Source organism: Callospermophilus lateralis, chromosome 7 (assembly GCF_048772815.1).
Source record: "Callospermophilus lateralis isolate mCalLat2 chromosome 7, mCalLat2.hap1, whole genome shotgun sequence".
NCBI lineage: Eukaryota > Metazoa > Chordata > Mammalia > Rodentia > Sciuridae > Callospermophilus > Callospermophilus lateralis.
In genome coordinates, this window is record NC_135311.1 from 31,397,638 (window position 1) to 31,416,837 (window position 19,200).

Here is a 19,200-nt window from a genome sequence, read left to right on the forward strand (position 1 = left end):
CTGTAGTTTTTTGGAAGCTTGGCAACCCATTTCAATGAAAGAGTTTTTGGTCATTCTCTCCTTAGGTCTACATTGAGAGAAAACAAAGCATAAAGATAGAACGGAAAACTACTTTATTGTGTCAAGTTTCAAGATGCTAGGAACAACCGTGTTTGATTTGAAGTCCCAAAAACATCTATCAATATAGGAGAAAACAGAGTGAAACCTAAAAATTAAAACTGTTACTCAAACGAATGCTTCAGTCTAGAATAACGAAATTTGTGCATCCAAGTGGGTTTGGTGTACGGATCATTACCTGAAAGTATCATAAAGATTGAAAGAAAAAATATATGTTGAGATTTCAGGAGACTGTAGTTTTATGAAAGCTTGGCAACCCCTTTCAATGAAAGTGTCATTCACCAGTTTCTGCTTAAGGCTACATCAAGAGGAAACAAACATTAGAGATAGAACGTAGATCTACTTTATTGTGTCAAGTTTCAAGAAGCTAGCACAAACCATGTTTGATTTAAAGTTCCAAATACATCTATCAATATGGAGAAAACAGAGTAAAACCTAAAAATTCAAACTGTCAATGAAAACGAATGCTACAACCAAGAAGAACGATATTTGGGCGTCCAAGTGGGATTTGTGTAGTGATCATTACCTAAAATTATCAAGAGGATTGGATGAAAAAATATATGTTAAAATTTCAGGAGACTGTAGTTTTTTGGAGGCTTGGCAACCCATTTCAATGAAAGAGTTTTTCGTCATTCTCTGCTTAGGTCTTCATCAAGAAAAAACAAAACATAAATACAGAACATAGAACTACTTTATTGTGTCAAGTTTCAAGATGCTAGCAACAACCGTGTTTGATTTAACGTCCCAACTACATCTATCAATATAGGAGAAAACAGAGTGAAACCTAAAAATTCAAACTGTTACTGAAACCAAATTCTTCAACTTAGAAGAACGAAATTTAGGCATCCAAGTTGGATTGGTGTTCTGATCATTACCTGAAAGTATCATGATGATTGGATAAAAAATTTATGTTTATATTTCAGGAGACTCTAGTTTTTTGGAGGCTTAGGAACCCATTTCAATGAAAGTGTTTTTCATCATTCTCTGCTTAGGTCTACATCAAGAGGAAACAAACCTTAGAGATAGAAGCTAGAAATACTTTATTGTGTCAAGTTTCTGGAAGCTAGCACCAACCGTGTTTGATTTAGAGTTTCAAACTCTAAATCAACATGGAGAAAACAGAGTGAAACATAAAATATCAAACTTTTACTGCAAATGAATGCTTAAACTAAGAACAACAAAATTTGGGCATACAAGTGGGATTGGTGTACTGATCATTACCTGAAAGTATCATGAATATTGGAGGAAAAAATACATGTTGAGATTTCAGGAGACTGTAGTTTTTTGGAGGCTTGGCAACCCATTTAATGAAAGAGTTTTTCATCATTCTCTGCTTACATCTACATCAAGAGGAAATAAAACATAAAGATAGAACGTGGAACTAATTTTTTGGTTCAACATTCAAGAAGTTAGTACAAACCATGTTTAATTTAGAGTTCCAACTACATCTATCAATATAGAAGAAAACAGAGTGAAACCTAAAAATTCAAATTGATACCGCAAACGAATGCTTCAACTACGAAGAACGAAATTTGGGCATCCAAGTAAGATTATTGAACTGTTCATTACCTGAAAGTATCATGAAGATTGGAAGAAAAAATACATGTAGATATTTGAGGAGACTGTAGTATTTTGGATGCTTGGCAACCAATTTCAATGAAAGTGTTTTCGTCATTTTCTGCTTTGGTCTACATGAAGAAAAAACAAAAATTAGAAATACAACGTAGAAATACTTTATTGTGTCAAGTTTCAAGAAGTTAGCACACACCGTGTTTGATCTAAAGTTCCAACTACATCTATCAATATAGGAAAAAACGGAGTGAAACCTAAAAATTCAAACTGTTAACGCAAACGAATGCTTAAACAAAGAAGAACGAAATTTGGGCGACCAAGTGGGATTGGTGTACTGATTATTACCTGAATGTATTTTGAAGATTGTATCAAATAATATATGTTGAGATTTCAGGAGACTGAAGTTTTATGGAAGCTTGGCAGCCCCTTTAAATGAAAGTCTTATTCACCTTTCTCTACCTAAGGCTACATCAATAGGAAACAAACCTTAGAGACGGAATGTAGAACTACTTTATTGTGTCAAGTTTCCAGATGCTCGCAACAACGGTGTTTGATTTAGATTTCCAACGACATCTACGAATATAGGAGAGAACAGAGTGAAACCTAAAAATTGAAACTGTTACTGCAAACGAATGCTTGAAGCTAGAAGAACGAAATATGGGCATCCAAGTTGGATTGGTGTACTGATCATTATCTGAAAGTATCATGAAGATTGGATGAAAATATATGTTGAGATTTCAGAAGACACTAGTTTTTTGGAAGCTTGGCAACCCATTTCAATGTAAGTGTTTTTTGTCATTCTCTGCTTAGTTTTACATAGAAGGAAACAAAACATAAAGATAGAACGTAGATCTACTTTATTGTGTTAAGTTTCAAGAAGCTAGCACAAACCGTGTTTGATTTAGAGTTCAAAATGTGACCGCAAACGAATGCTAAAACTAAGAAGATCGAAATTGGGGATCCAAGTGGGATAGGTGTATTCATCATTACCTGAAAGTATCATGAAGATTGGAGGAAAAAATACATGTTGAGATTTCAGGATACTGTAGAATTTTGGAAGTTTGGCAACCCAATTCAATGAAAGAGTTTTTCGTCATTCTCTGCTTAGGTCTACATCAAGAGTAAACAAAACATAAATACAGAACATAGAACTACTTTATTGTGTCAAGTTTCAAGATGCTCGCAACAACCGTGTTTGATTTAAAGTCCCAACTACATCTATCAATATAGGAGAATAAAGAGTTAAACCTAAAAATTCAAACTGTTACTGCAAACGAATGCCTCAACCTAGAAGAACAAAATTTAGGCATCCAAGTTGGATTGGTGTTCTGCTCATTACACGAAAGTATCATGATGATTGGATAAAAAATTTATGTTGATTTTTCATGAGACCTAGTTTTTTAGAGGCTTGGCAACCCATTTCAATTAAAGTGTTTTCGTCATTCTCTCCTTAGGCCTACATCAAAAGGAAACAAACCTTAGAGATAGAAGGTAGAAATACTTTATTGTTTCAAGTTTCAAGAAGCTAGCACAAACCCTGTTTGATTTAGAGTTCCAACTATATCTATCAATATGGAGAAAACAGAGTGAATCTTAAAAATTCAAACTGTTACTGAAAACGAATGCTTCAACCAAGAAGAAGGAAATTTGGGGGTCAAAGTGAGATTGGTGTTCTGATCATTACCTAAAAGTATCATGAGGATTGGATGAAAAAATATATGTTGAAATTTCAGAAGACTGTAGTTTTTTGGAAGCTTGGCAAGCCATTTCAATGAAAGTATTTTCGTCATTCTCTGCTTAGGTCTACATCTACAGGTAACAAACCTTAGAGGTAGAACATAGAGCTACATTTATGTGTCAAATTTTAAGAAGTTAGCACAAACCGTGTTTGATTAAGAGTTCCAACTGCATCTATCAACATAGGAGAAAACGGAGTGAAACCTAAAAATTCAAACTGTTACTGCAAACAAATGCTTCAACCAAGAAGAACGACATTTGGGCGACCAAGTGGGATTCGGGTTCTGATCATTACCTGAAAGTATCATGAAGATTGGATGAAAAAATATATATTGAAATTTCAGGAGATTGTAGTTTTTTGGAAGCTTGGCCACCCATTTCAATGAAAGTGTTTTTCGTCATTCTCTGCTTAGGTCTACATCAAGAGAAAACAAAAAATAAAGATAGAATGTAGAACTACTTTATTGTGTCAAAGTTCAAGAAGTTAGCACAAACCATGTTTGATTTAAAGTTCCAACGACATCTATCAATATGGAGAAAACGGAGTGAAACCTAAAAATTCAAACGTCTACTGGAAATGAGTGCTTCAACTAAGAAAAACAAAATTTGGGACTCCAAGTTTAATTGGTGTACTCTTCATTACCTGAAAGTATCATGAAGATTGGATGAAAAAATATATGTTGTGATTTCAGAAGACTGAAGTTTTATGGAAGCTTGGCAATGCTTTTCAAGGAAAGTTTTATTCACCAGTCTCTGCTTAAGGCTACATCAAGAGGAAACAAAGCTTAAAGATAGAACCTAGAAATACTTTGTTTTGTCAAGTTTCAAGAAGCTAGCAGAAACCGTGTATGATTTAGAGTTCCAACGACATCTATCAATATGGAGAAAACAGAGTGAAACCTAAAAATTCATACTGTTACTGCAAACAAATGATTCAATCTACAAGAACGGAAAATAGTCGTTCAAGTGGGATTGGTGTACTGTTCATTACCTGAAAGGATCATGAAGATTGGATGAAATAATTGATGTTGAGGTTTTCGGAGACTGTAGTTTTTTGGAAGCTTGGTAACCCATTTCAATGAAAGTGTTTTTGGTCATTCTCTGCTAAGGTCTACATCAAGAGGAAACAAAACATAAAGATAGAACGTAGAACTATTTATTGTGTGAACTTTCAAGATGCTAAAAACAACCGTGTTTGATTTAAAGTCCCAACTACATTTATCAATATTGGAGAAAACAGATGGAAACCTAAAAATTTAAACTGTTACTGCAAACGAATGCTTCAACCTAGAAGAATGAAATTTGGGCATCCAAGTTGGATTTGTGTTCTGATCATTACCTGATCGTATCATGATGGTTGGATGAAAAATTTATGTTGAGATTTCAGGAGATTGTCGTTTTTTGGATACTTGGCAACCCATTTCAAAGAAAGTGTTTTTCTTCATTCTCTGCTTACATCTACATCTAGAGGAATCTAACCTTAGAGACAGAACATAGAAATACTTTATTGAATCAAGTTTCAAGAAGCTAGCACAAACCGTGTTTGATTTAGAGTTCCAACTATATCTGTCAATATGGAGAAAACAGAGTGAAACCTGAAAATTCAAACTGGTACTGCAAACGAATGCATCAACCTAGAATATCAAAATTGGGGCATCCAAGTGGGATTGGTGTACTGGTCATCACCTGAAAGTATCATGAATATGGGATGAAGAAATATATGTTGAGATTTCAGGAGACTGTAGTTTCATGGAAGCTTGACAACCCCTATCAATGAAAGTGTTATTCACAGTCTCTATTTAAGGCTACATCAAGTGGAAACAAACCTTAATGATTCAACGTAGAACTACTTTATTGTGTCAAGTTTAAAGAAGCTAGCAAAAACCGTGCTTGATTTAGAGATCCAACTACATATATCAATATGGACAAAACAGAGTGAAACCTAGAAATTCAAAGTGTCACTGCAAACGAATGCTACAATCAAGAAGAACGATCTTTGGGAGTCCAAGTGGGATTCTTGTTCTGATCATTACCTGAAAGTATCATGAGGATTGGAAGAAAAAATATATGTTGAGATTTCAGAAATCTGTCGTTTTTTGGATGCTTGGCAACCCATTTCAAAGAAAGTGTTTTTCGTCATTCTCTGCTTAGGTCTACATCAAGAGGAAACAAAACATAAAGACTGAACAAAGAACTGCTTTATTTTGTCAAGTTTCAAGATTCTAGGACCAACCGTGTTTGATTTAGAGATTCAAATACATCTATCAATATAGGAGAAAACAGAGTAAAACCTAAAAATTCAAACTATTACTGCAAACGAATGCTTCAACCAAGAAGAACGAAAATTGGGCGTCCAAGTGGTATTGGTATACTGATCATTACCTAAAAGTAGCATGAAGTTTGAATAAAAACAAATATGTGTTGAGATTTCAGGAGACTGTAGTTTTATGGAAGCTTGGCAGCCCATTTCAATGAAAGTGTTTTTGGTCATTCTCTGCTTAGTTCTAAATCAAGAGTAAACAAACCTTAGAGGCAGAACGTAGAAGTACTTTCTTGTGTAAGTTTCAAGATGCTAGCAACAACCGTGTTTGATATAGAGTTCCAACTACATGTATTAATATAGGAGAAAACAGAGTGAAACCTAAAAATTCAAACTGTTACTGCAAACGAATTCCTCAACCTAGAAGAAAGAAATTTGGGCCTCCAAGTTGGATTGGTGTACTGATAATTACCTGAAAGTATCATGAAGATTGGATGAAAAAATATATGTTGACATTACAGAAGACGGTTGTTTTGGGAAGCTTGGCAATCCATTTCAATGAATGTGTTATTCACCAGTCTCTACTTAAGGCTACATCAAGAGGAAAAAAACCTTAGAGATAGAACGTAGAACTACTTTATTGTGTCAAGTTTCAAGAAGCTAGCATTAACCGTGTTTGATTTAGAGTTCCCACTACATCTATCATTATGTAGAAAACACAGTGTAACCTAAAAATTAAAACTGTTACTGCAAAAGAATGCTTTAACCAAGAAGAACAACATTTGGGCGTCCAAGTGGGATTGGTGTACTGATCATTACCTGAAACTATAATGAAGATTGGAGGAAAAAAATAGATGTTGATATTTCAGGAAACTGAAGTATTTGGAAGCTTGGCAACCCATTTCAATGAAAGTGTTTTTTGTCCTTCTCTGCTGAGGTCTACATCAAGAGGAAACAAAACATAAAGATAGAACATAGAACTACTTTTTTGGGTCAAGTTTCATGAAGTAAGCCCAAACAGTGTTTGATTTAGAGTTCCAACTACATCTATCAATAACGGTGAAAACGGAGTGAAACCAATAGATTCAAACTGTTACCGCAAACAAATGCTTCAACTAAGGAGATTGAAATTTGGGCATCCAAGTGGGATTGGGGTACTGATCATTACCTGAATGTATCATGAAGATTGGTGGAAAAATACATGTTAAGATGTCAGGAGACTGTAGATTTTTGGAAGCTTGGCAACCCATTTCAATGAAAGTGTTTTCCTCATTCTCTGCTTAGGTCTACCTCAAGAAGAAACAAACCTTAGAGAGAGAACGTAGAACTACTTTATTGTGTCAAGTTTCAAAATGCTAGCACAAACCATGTTTGATTTAGAGTTCCAACTACATCTATCAATATGGAGAAAACAGAATGTAACCTAAAAATTCAAACTGTTACTGCAAAAGAATGCTTCGACCAAGAAGAACGAAATGTGGGCATCCAAGTAAGATCGCTGTTCTGATCATTACCTGAAATTATCATGAGGATTTTATGAAAAAATAGATGTTGAGATTTCAGGAGACTGTAGTTTTTTGGAAGCTTGGCAACTCATTTAAATGAAAGTGTTTTTTGTCATTCTCTGCTTAGGTCTACACCAAGAGGAAACAAAACATAAAAATAGAGCGTAGAACTACTTTATTGTGTCAATTTTCAATATGCTAGAAACAACCGTGTTTGATTTATAGTTCCAAAAATATTATCAATATAGGAGAAAACAGTGTGAAACCTAAAAATTCAAACTATTACTGCAAACGAATGCTTCAACCAAGAAGAACGAAATTTGGGCATCCAAGTTGGATTGGTGTACTGATCATTACTTGAAAGTATCATGAAGATTGGATTAAAAATATATGTTGAGATTTCAGGAGATTGTAGTTTTTGGAAGCTTGGTAACCCATTTCAATGAAAGTGTTTTTTGTCTTTTTTTCTTAGGTCTACTTCAATAGTAAACAAACTTTAGAGATAGACCCTAGAACTACTTTACTGTGTCAAGTTTCAAGAAGCTAGCACAAACCATATTTGATTTAGAGTTCCAACTACATCTATCAATATGGAGAAAACAGAGTGAAACCTAAAAATTCAAACTGTTACTGCATACGAATGCTTCCACATAGAAGGACGAAATTTGGGCATCCAAGCGGGATTGGTTTACTGATCATTACCTGAAAAGTGTTATGAAGATTGGAGCAAAAAATATATGTTGAGATTTCAGTAGACTGTAGTTTTATGGAACCTTGGTAACCTATTTCAATGAAAGTGTTATTCACCAGTCTCTGCTTAAGGCTACATCAAGAGGAAATAAACCTTAGGGATACAACGTAGAACTACTTTGTTGTGTCAAGTTTCAAGAGTCTAGCACAAACCTTGTTTGATTTAGAGTTCCATCTACATCTATCAATATGGAGAAAACAGAGTGAAACCTAAATGATCAAACTGTTACTGCAAACGAATGCTTCAACCTAGAGAAACGAAATTTGGGCATCCAACTGGGATTGGTGTACTGATCATTACCTGAAAGTATTATGAAGATTGGAGGAAAAAATATATGTTGAATTTCAGAAGACTAGTTTTTCGGAAGCTTCGCAACCCATTTCAATGAAAGTGTTTTTTGTCAATCTCTGCTTAGGTCTACATCAAGAGAAAACAAACCATAGAGATAGAATGTAGAAGTCTTTTATTGTGTCAAGTTTCAGAAGCTAGCACAAACCGTATTTGATTTAGACTGCCAACTACATCTATCAATATGGAGAATACAGAGTGAAACTTCAAAATTCAAACTGCTACTGCAAACGAATGCTTCAACCTAGAAGAAGGAAATTTGGGCATCCAACTTGGATTGTTGTAGTGATCATTACCTGAAGAATCATGAATTTTGGATGGAAAAATATAAGTTGATATTTCAGGAGACTGTAGATTTATAGAATCTTGTCAACCCCTTTCAATGTCAGTGTTATTCACCAGTGTCCGCTTAAGGCTACATCAAGAGGAATCTAACCTTAGAGATAGAACGTAGAATTACTTTATTGTGTCAAGTTTCAAGATGCTAGCAACACCCGTGTTTGATTTAGAGTTCCAACAACATCTATCAATATGGAGAAAACAGAGTGAAACCGAAAAATTCAATCTGTTATTTCAAACGAATACCTCAGCCTAGCAGAACGAAATTTGGGCATTCAAGTGGTATTGGTGTACTAATCATTACCTGATAGTATCACGAATATTGGATGAAAAAATTTACGTTGAGATTTCAGTAGACTGTAGTTTTCTGGATGCTTGGCACCCCATTTCAATGAAAGGTTTTTTGTCATTCTCTGCTTGGTTCTACATCAAGAGGAAACAAAACATAAAGACAGAACTGAGAACTACTTTTGTGTGTCAAGTTTCAAGAAGTTAGCACAAATTGTGTTTGATTTAGAGTTCCAACTACATCTATCAATATAGGAGAAAATGGAGTGAAACCTAAAAATTCAAACTGTTACGGCAAACGAATGCTTCAACTAAGAAGAATGAAATTTGGGTCTCCAAGTGGGATTGGTGTACTGATAATTACCTGAAAGTATCATGAATATTGGATGAAAAAATACATGTTGAGATTTCAGGAGACTGTAGTTTTTTTGGTACCATTCCAACCCATTTCAATGAAAGTGTTTTTCGTCATTCTCTGCTTATGTCTACATCAAGAGGAAACAAAACATAAAGATAGAACTTACAACTACTTTATTGTGTCAAGTTTCAAGATGCTAGCCACAACTGTGTTTGATTTAGAGTTCCAACAATATCAATCAATATGGAGAAAACAGAGTGAAACCTAAAAATTCAAACTGTTACTGCAGACGAATGCTTCAAACTAGAAGAACGATATTTGGGCATCCAAGTGGGATTGGTGTACTGATCATTACCTGAAAGTATCATGAAGATAGGAGGAAAAAAAATTTGTTGAGATTTTAAAAGACTTTAGTTTTATGGCGACTTGGCAACCCCTTTCAATGAAAGTGTTATTCACCAGTCTCTTCTGAAGGCTACATCAAGAGGTAGAAACCTTAGAGATAGAACGTAGAACTGATTATTGTTCAAGAAGCTAGCACAAATCGTGTTTGATTTAGAGTTCCCACTACATCTGTCATTATGGAGAAAACAGAGTGTAACCTAAAAATTCAAACTGTTACTGCAAAAGAATGCTTTAACCAAGAAGAACAAAATTTGGGCGTCCAAGTGGGATTTGTGTACTGATCATTACCTGAAAGTATTATGAAGATTGGAGGAAAAAATAGATGTTAAGATTTCAGGAAACTGAAGTTTTTTGGAAGCTTGGCAACCCATTTCAATGAAAGTGTTTTTCGTCATTCTCTGCTGAGGTCTACATCAAGAGCAAACAAAACATAAAGATAGAACATAGAAGTACTTTTTTGGGTCAAGTTTCAAGAAGTTAGCACAAACCGTGTTTGATTTAGAGTTCCAACTACATCTATCAATAATGGTGAAAACGGAGTGAAACCTATAGATTCAAACTGTTACCGCAAACGAATGCTTCAACTAAGGAGATCGAAATTTGGGCATCCAAGTGGGATTGGTGTACTGATCATTACCTGAAAGTATCATGAAGATTGGTGCAAAAAATACATGTTAAGATTTCAAAAGACTGTAGATTTTTGGATGCTTGGCAACCCATTTCAATGAAAGTGTTTTCATCATTCTCTGCTTAGGTCTACCTCAATACGAAACAAACCTTAGAGAGAGAACGTAGAACTACTTTATTGTGTCAAGTTTCAAAATGCTAGCACAAACCATGTTTGATTTAGAGTTCCAAATACATCTATCAATATGGAGAAAACAGAGTGTAACCTAAAAATTCAAACTGTTACAGCAAAAGAATGCTTCAACCAAGAAGAACAAAATTTAGGCATCCAAGTAAGATTGCTGTTCTGATCATTACCTGAAAGTATCATGAGGATTTTATGAAAAAATAGATGTTGAGATTTTAGGAGACTGTAGTTTTTTGGAAGCTTGGCAACCCCTTTCAATGAAAGTGTTATTCACCACTCTCAGCTTAAGGCTCCATCAAGAGGAATCTTACAATAGAGATAGAACGTAGAACTACTTTTTCGTGTCAAGTTTAAAGAGGCTAGCACAAATCGTATTTGATTTAGAGTTCCAACTACATGTATCAATATGGAGAAAACAGAGTGAAACCTAAAAATTGAATCTGTTACTGCAAACCAATGCTTCAACCTAGAAAAACGAACTTGCGGGTTCAAGTGAGATTTGTTTACTGATCATTACCTGAAATTATCAAGAAGATTGGTTGAAAAAATTTATGTTTACCTTTCAGGAGACTGTAATTTTTTTGGAAGCTTGGCAACCCATTTCAATGAAAGTGTTTTTCGTCATTCTCTGCTTAGGTCTACATCAATAGGAAAGAAACACAAAGATAGAACATAGAACTACTTTTTTGTGCCAAGTTTCAAGATGCTAGCACAAACCGTGTTTTATTTAGAGTTCCAACAACATCAATCAATATGGAGAAAACAGAGTGAAACCTAAAAATTCAAACTGTTACTGCAAACGAATGCTTCAACCTAAAATAATGAAATTTGGGCATACAAGTGGGATTGGTGTACTGATCATTACCTGAAAGTATCATGAAGATTGGAAGAAAAAACATATGTTGAGATTTCAGGAGACTGTAGTTTTTTTTAAGCCTGGCAACACCTAACAATGAAAGTGTTTTTCTCCTGTCTCTTCTTAGGCCTATATCAAGAGGAAACAAACCTTGGAGACAAAACGTAGAACTAGTTTATTGTGTCAAGTTTCAAGAAGCTAGCACAAACTGTGATTGATTTAGAGTTCGAACTACATCTCTCAATGTAGGAGAAAACAGAGTGAAACCTATAAATTCAAACTGTTTCTGCAAGCGAATATTTCAACCTCGAAGACTGAAATTTGGGCCTCCAAGTGGAATTGGTGTACTTATCATTACCTTAAAGTATTATGAAGATTGGATGAAAAAATATATGTTGAGATTTCAGGAGGCTGTATTTTTTTGCAAGCTTCACAACCCCTTTCAATGAAAGTGTTTTTCGCCAGTGTCTGCTTAGTGCTACATCATGAGGAAACAAACCTTAGAGATAGAACGTAGAACTGCTTCACTGTTTCAAGTATCAAGAAGCTAGCACAAACCATGTTTGATTTAGAGTTCGAACTATATCTATCAACATAGAAGAAAACAGTGTGAAACCTAAAAATTCAAACTCTTACTGCAAACAAATGCTTTAACCTAGAAGAACGAAATTTGGGCATCCTAGTGGGATTGGTATACTGATCATTACCTGAAAGTATCATGAAGATTGGATGAAAAAATATATGTTGAGATTTCAGGAGGCTGTAGTTTCTTGTAAGCTTGGCAACCCCTTTTAATGACAGCGTTTTTCGTTAGTCTCTGCTTAGGTCTACATTAAGAGGAAACAAAACTTAGTAATAGAACTTAGAACAACTTTATTGTGTCAAGTTTCAAGAAGCTAGCACAAACCGTGTTTGATTTAGAGTTCGAACTACATCTATCAATGTAGGAGAAAACAGAGTTCAACCTAAAAATTCAAACTATTACTGCAAACGAATGCTTCAACCTAGAAGAATGAAATTTGGGCATCCAAGATGGAGTGATGTACTGATCATTACCTGAAAGTATCAGGAAGATTAGATGAAAAAACAAATGTTGAGATTTCTGAAGACTGTAGTTTTTGGGTAGCGTGGCAACCCCTAAAACTGAAAGTGGTTTTCACCAGTCTCTGCTTAGGGCTACATCAAGAGGAAACAAACATTAGTGACAGAATACAGAACTATTTTATTGCGTCAACTTTCAAGAAGCTAGCACAAACCGTGTTTCATTTAGAGTTCGAAATACATCTATCCAAATAGGAGAATACAGAGTTTAACCTAAAAATTCAAACTATTACTGCAAACGAATGCTTCAACCTAGAAGAATGAAATTTGAGCATCCAAGTTGGATTGGTGTACTTTTCATTACCTGAAAGTATCAGAAAGACTGGATGAAAAAATATATGTTGAGATTTCAGGAGACTGTAGTTTCTTTGGAAGCTTGTCAAGCACTCTCAATGAAAGTGTTTTTCTCCAGTGTCTGCTTAGGGCTACATCAAGAGGAAACAAATCTTAGAGAGAGAACGTAGAACTACTTATTGTGTCAAGTTTCAAGAAGCTAGCACAAACCGTGTTTGATTTAGAGTTCGAAATACATCTATCAATATAGGAGAAATCAGAGTTTAACCTAAAAATTCAAACAGTTACTTCAAACAAATGCTTCAACCAAGAAGAATGAAATTTGAGCAACCAAGTGAGATTGGTGTACTGATCACTACCTGAAAGTATCATAAATATTGGATGAAGAAATATATATTGAGATTTCAGAACACTGTAGTTTTTTGGAAGCTTGGCAACCCCGTTCAAGGAAAATGTTTTTTCGTTAGTCTCTGCTTAGGTCTACATCAAAAGGAAACACACCTTAGAGATAGAACGTAGAACTGTTTTATTGTGTCAAGTTTCAAGAAGCTAGCACAAACCGTGTTTGAATTAGAGTTCCAACTGCATCTATCAATATAGGAGAAAAGAGAGTTTAACCTAAAAATTCACACTGTTACTGCAAACGAATGCTTCAACCTAGAAGAATGAAATTTGGGCATTCAAGTTGGAGTGGTGTACTGATCGTTACCTGAAAATATCAGGAAGATTGGATGAGGAAATATATGTTGAGATTTCAGGAGACTGTAGTTTTCTGGAAGCTTGGCAACCCCTATCAATGAAAGTGTTTTTCGCCAGTCTCTGCTTAGGGCTACATCAAAAGGAAACAAACCTTAGATATAGAACATAGAACTAGCTTATTGTGTCAAGTTCCAAGAAGCTGGCACAAACCGTGTTTGATTTAGAGTTTGAACTACATCTATCAATATAGGAGGAAACAGAGTTTAACCTAAAAATTCAAACTGTTACTGCAAAAGAATGATTCATCCTAGAAGAACGAAACATGGGCATCCAAATCAGATTGGATAACTGATCATTACATGAAAGTATCATGAAGACTGGATGAAAAAACATATGTTGAGATTTCAGGAGACTGTATTTTTTTTGAAGCTTGACAACCCCTTTCAATGAAGGTTTTTTTCGTTAGTCTCTGCTTAGTTCTACATCAAGAGGAAACAAACCTTAGAGTTAGAACGTGGAACTACTTTAATGTGTCAAGTTTCAAGAAGCTAGCACAAATCGTGTTTCATTTAGAGTTCGAACTACATCTATCAATATAGGAGAAAACAGAGTTTAACTTATAAATTCAAAGTGTTACTGGAAACGCATATTTCAACCTCGAAGACTAAATCTTGGGCCTCCAAGTGAGATTGGTGTACTTATCATTACCTAAATGTATCATGAAGATTGGATGAAAAAATATATGTTGAGATTTCAGGAGGCTGTAGATTTTTGGAAGCTTGGCAACCCCTTTCAATGAAAGTGTTTTTCGCCAGTGTCTGCTTAGTGCTACATCATGAGGAAACAAACCTTAGAGATAGAACATAGAACTGCTTATTGTGTCACGTTTCATGAAGCTAGCAGAAACCGTGTTTGATTTAGATTTCCAACTGCATCTATCAGTATAGGAAAAAACAGCGTGAAACCCAAAAATTCAAACTGTTACTGCAAAAAAATGCTTCAAACTAGAAGAACGAAATTTGGGCAACCAAGTGGAAGTGGTGTAATGATCATTACCTGAAGTTATCAGAAAGATTGGATGAGAAAGTATATGTTGAGATTTCAGAAGACTGTAGTTTTTTGGAAGATTCGCAACACCTATCAATGAAAGCGTTTTTCCCCAGTCTCTGCTTAGGGGTACATCAAGAGGAAACAAACCTTAGTGATAGAACGTGGAACTACTTTATTGTGTCAAGTTTCAAAAAGCTAGCACAAACCGTGTTTGATTTAGAGTTCGAACTACATCTATTAATATAGGAGAAAACAGAATTTAACCTAAAAATTCAAACTGTTACTGCAAACGAATACTTTAACCTAGAAAAACGAAATTTGGGCATCCAAGTGGGATTGGTGTACTGATAATGACCTGAAAGTATCATGAAGATTGGATGAAGAAATATATGTTGAGAATTTAGAAGGCTCTAGTTTTTTGGAAGCTTCACAACCCCTTTCAATGAAAGTGTTTTTCACCAGTGACTGCTTAGTGCTACATCATGGGGAAACAAACCTTAGTGATAGAAAGTGGAACTAATTTATTGTGTCAAGTTTCAAGAACCTAGCACAAACCGTGTTTGATTTAGAGTTCGAACTACATCTATCAATATAGGAGAAAACAGAGTGAAAGCTAAAAATTCACACTGTTACTGCAAAGAAATGCTTCAACCTAGAAGAACGAAATTTGGGCATTCAAGTTGGAGTGGTGTACTGATCATTACCTGAAAGTATCAGGAAGATTGGATGAGGAAATATATGTTGAGATTTCAGGAGACTGTAGTTTTCTGGAAGCTTGGCAACCCCTATCAATGAAAGTGTTTTTCGCCAGTCTCTGCTTAGGGCTACATCAAAAGGAAACAAACCTTAGAGAGAGAACGTGGAACTACTATATTGTGTCAAGTTTCAAGAAGCTAGCACAAACCGTGTGTGATTTAGAGTTCAAACTACACCTATCAATATAGGAGAAAACAGAGTTTACCCTAAAAATTCAAACTGTTACTGCAAACAAATGCTTCAACCTAGAAAAACGAAATTTGGGCATCCAAGTTGGAGTGATGTTCTGATCATTACCTGAAAGTATCAAGAAGATTGGATGAAAAAATATATGTTGAGAATTCAGGAGACTGCAGTTTTTTGGAAGCTTGGCAACCCCTTTCAATAAAAGCGTTTTTCACCAGTGTCTCCTTAGTGCTACATCATGAGGAAACAAACCTTGGATATAGAACGAAGAATGAATTTATTGTGTAAAGTTTCAAGAAGCTAGAACATTCCGTGTTTGATTTAGAGGTTGAACTACATCTATCAATGTAGAAGAAAAAAGAGTGAAACCTAAAAATTCAAACTCTTACTGCAAACGAATGCTTCATCCTAGAAAAACAAAATTTGGGTATCCAAATCAGATTGGAGTACTGATCATTACCTGAAAGTATCATGAAGATTGGATGAAAAAATATATGTTGAGATTTCTATAGCCTGTCGTTTTTTGGAAGCTTGGCATCCCCTTTCAATGAAATTGTTTTTCGTTAGTCTGTATTACGTCTACATCAAGAGGAAACAATCTTTAGAGATAGAACGTAGAACTACTTTATTGTGTAAAGTTCCAAGAAGCTAGCACAAACTGTATTTGATTTAGAGTTCGTAGTACATCTCTCAATATAGGAGAAAACAGAGTTTACCCTAAAAATTCAAACTGTTACTGCAAACAAATACTTCAACCTAGAAGAATGAAATTTGGGCATCAAAGTGGGATTGGTGTACTGATCATTACCTGAAAGTATCATAAAGTTTGGATGAAAACATATATGTTGAGATTTCAGGAGGCTTTAGTTTTTTGGAAGCTTGGCAACCCCTTTCAATGAAACTGTTTTTCGTTAGTCTCTGCTTATGTCTACATCAAGAGGAAACAATCTTTAGAGACAGAACGTAGAACTGCTGGTTGTGTCAAGTTCCAGAAAGCTAGCACAAACCGTGTTTGATTTAGGGTTCGATCTACATCTAACAATATAGAAGAAAACAGAGTTTAACCTAAAAATTCAAACTGTTACTGCAAACGAATACTTCAACCTAGAAGAATGAAATTTGGGCATCCAAGTGGGATTGGTGTACTGATCATTTCCTTAAAGTATCATGAAGATTGGTTGAAAACATATAAGTTGACATTTCAGGAGGCTGTAGTTTTTTGGAAGCTTGGCAACCCCTTACAATGAACGCGTTTATCGCCAGTGTCGTCTTAGTGCTACATCATGAGGAAACAAACCTTAGAGACAGAACATAGAACTGCTTTTTTTTGTCAAATTTCAAGAAGCTAGCACAAACCGTGTTTGATTTACAGTTCGAACTACATCTATCAATGTAAAAGAAAACAGAGTGAAACCTAAAATTTCAAACTGTTACTGAAAACAAATGCTTAAACCTTGAACAACGAAATTTGGGCATCCAAGTGGGATTTGTGTACTGATCATTACCTGAAAGTATCATGAAGATTGGATTAAAAAATATATGTTCTGATTCCAGGAGACTGTAGTTTATTGGAAGCTTGGCAACCTCTTTCAATGAAAGTGTTTTTTGTTAGTCTCTGCGTAGGTCTACAACAAGAGGAAACAAACCTTATAAACAGAATTTAGAACTACTGTATTGTGTCAAGTTTCAATTAGCTAGCACAAACCGTGTTTGATTTAGAGTTGGAACTACATCTATCAATATAGGAGAAAACAGAGTGAACCCTAAAAATTCAAACTGTTACTGCAAACAAATACTTCAACCTAGAAGAACGAAATTTGGGCATCCAAGATGGAGTGATGTACTGATCATTACCTGAAAGTATCAAGAAGATTGGATGAAAAAATATATGTTGAGATTTCAGAAGACTGTAGTTTTTTGGAAGCTTGCCAACCCCTATCAATGAAAGTGTTTTTCGTTAGTCTCTGCTTAGGTCTACATCAAGAGAAAACAAACCTTAGAGAGAGAACGTAGAACTAATGTATTGTGTCAAGTTTCAGAAGCAAGCACAAAACTTGTTTGATTTAGAGTTCGAAATATATCTATCAATATAGGAGAAAACAGAGTAAAGTCTAAAAATTCAAACTCTTACTGCAAACGAATGCTTCAACCTAGAAGAATGAAATTTGGGCATCCATGTGGGATTGGTGTACTGATCATTACCTGAAAGTATCATGAAGATTGGATGAAAAAATACACGTTGAGATTTCAGGAGACTGTAGTTTTTTGGAAGACTGCATTCCCCTTTCAATGAAAGCTTTTTCGTTCGTCTCTGCTTAGGTGTACATTAAAAGGAAACAAACCTTAGAGATAGAACGTAGACCTACTGTATTGTGTCAAGTTTCAATTAGCTAGCACAAACCGTGTTTGATTTAGAGTTCGAACTAGATCTATCAATATAGGAGAAAACAGAGTGAACCCTAAAAATTCAAACTGTTACTGCAAACTAATGCTTCAACCTACAAGAACGAAATTTGGGCATCCAAGTTGGAGTGATGTACTGATCATTACCTGAAAGAATCAGGAAGATTGTATGAAAAAATATATGTTGAGATTTCAGAAGACTGTAGGTTTTTGGAAGCTTGGCAACCCCTATCAATGAAAGTGTTTTTCGCCAGTCTCTGCTTACGGCTACATTAAGAGGAAACAAATCTTAGAGACAGAAGTTAGAACTACTTTATTGTGTCAAGTTCCAAAAAGCTAGCACAAACCGTGTTTGATTTAGAGTTGGAACTTCAACTACCAATATAGAAGAAAACAGAGTTTAACCTAAAAATTAAAACTGTTACTGCAAACAAATGCTTCAACCTAGAAGAACGAAATTTGGGCATCCAAGTTGGAGTGATGTACTAATCATTACCTGAAAGTATCAGGAAGATTGAATGAAAAAGTATATGTTGAGAATTCAGGAGGCTGTAGTTTTTTGGAAGCTTGTCAGAACTTATCAATGAAAGTGGTTTTCGCCAGTCTCTGCTTAGGGCTACATCAAGAGAAAAGAAACCTTAGAGACAGAAAGTAGAACTACTTTATTGTGTCAAGTTTCTTTAAGCTAGCACAAACCGTGTTTGATTCAGAGTTCGAAATACATCTATCAATATAGGAGAATACAGAGTTTAACCTAAAAATTCAAACTGTTACGGCAAACGAATGCTTCAACCTAGAAGAATGAAATTTGGGCATCCATGTGGGATTGGTGTACTGATCATTACCTGAAAGTATCATGAAGATTGGATGAAAAAATACACGTTGAGTTTTCAGGAGACTGTAGTTTTTTGGAAGACTGCATTCCCCTTTCAATGAAAGTTTTTTCGTTCGTCTCTGCTTAGGTGTACATTAAAAGGAAACAAACCTTAGAGATAGAACGTAGACCTACTGTATTGTGTCAAGTTTCAATTAGCTAGCACAAACCGTGTTTGATTTAGAGTTCGAACTATATCTATCAATATAGGAGAAAACAGAGTGAACCCTAAAAATTTAAACTATTACTGCAAACTAATGCTTCAACCTACAAGAACGAAATTTGGGCATCCAAGTTGGAGTGATGTACTGATCATTACCTGAACGAATCAGGAAGATTGTATGAAAAAATATATGTTGAGATTTCAGAAGACTGTAGTTTTTTGGAAGCTTGGCAACACCTATCAATGAAAGTGTTTTTCGCCAGTCTCTGCTTACGGCTACATCAAGAGGAAACAAATCTTAGAGACAGAAGTTAGAACTACTTT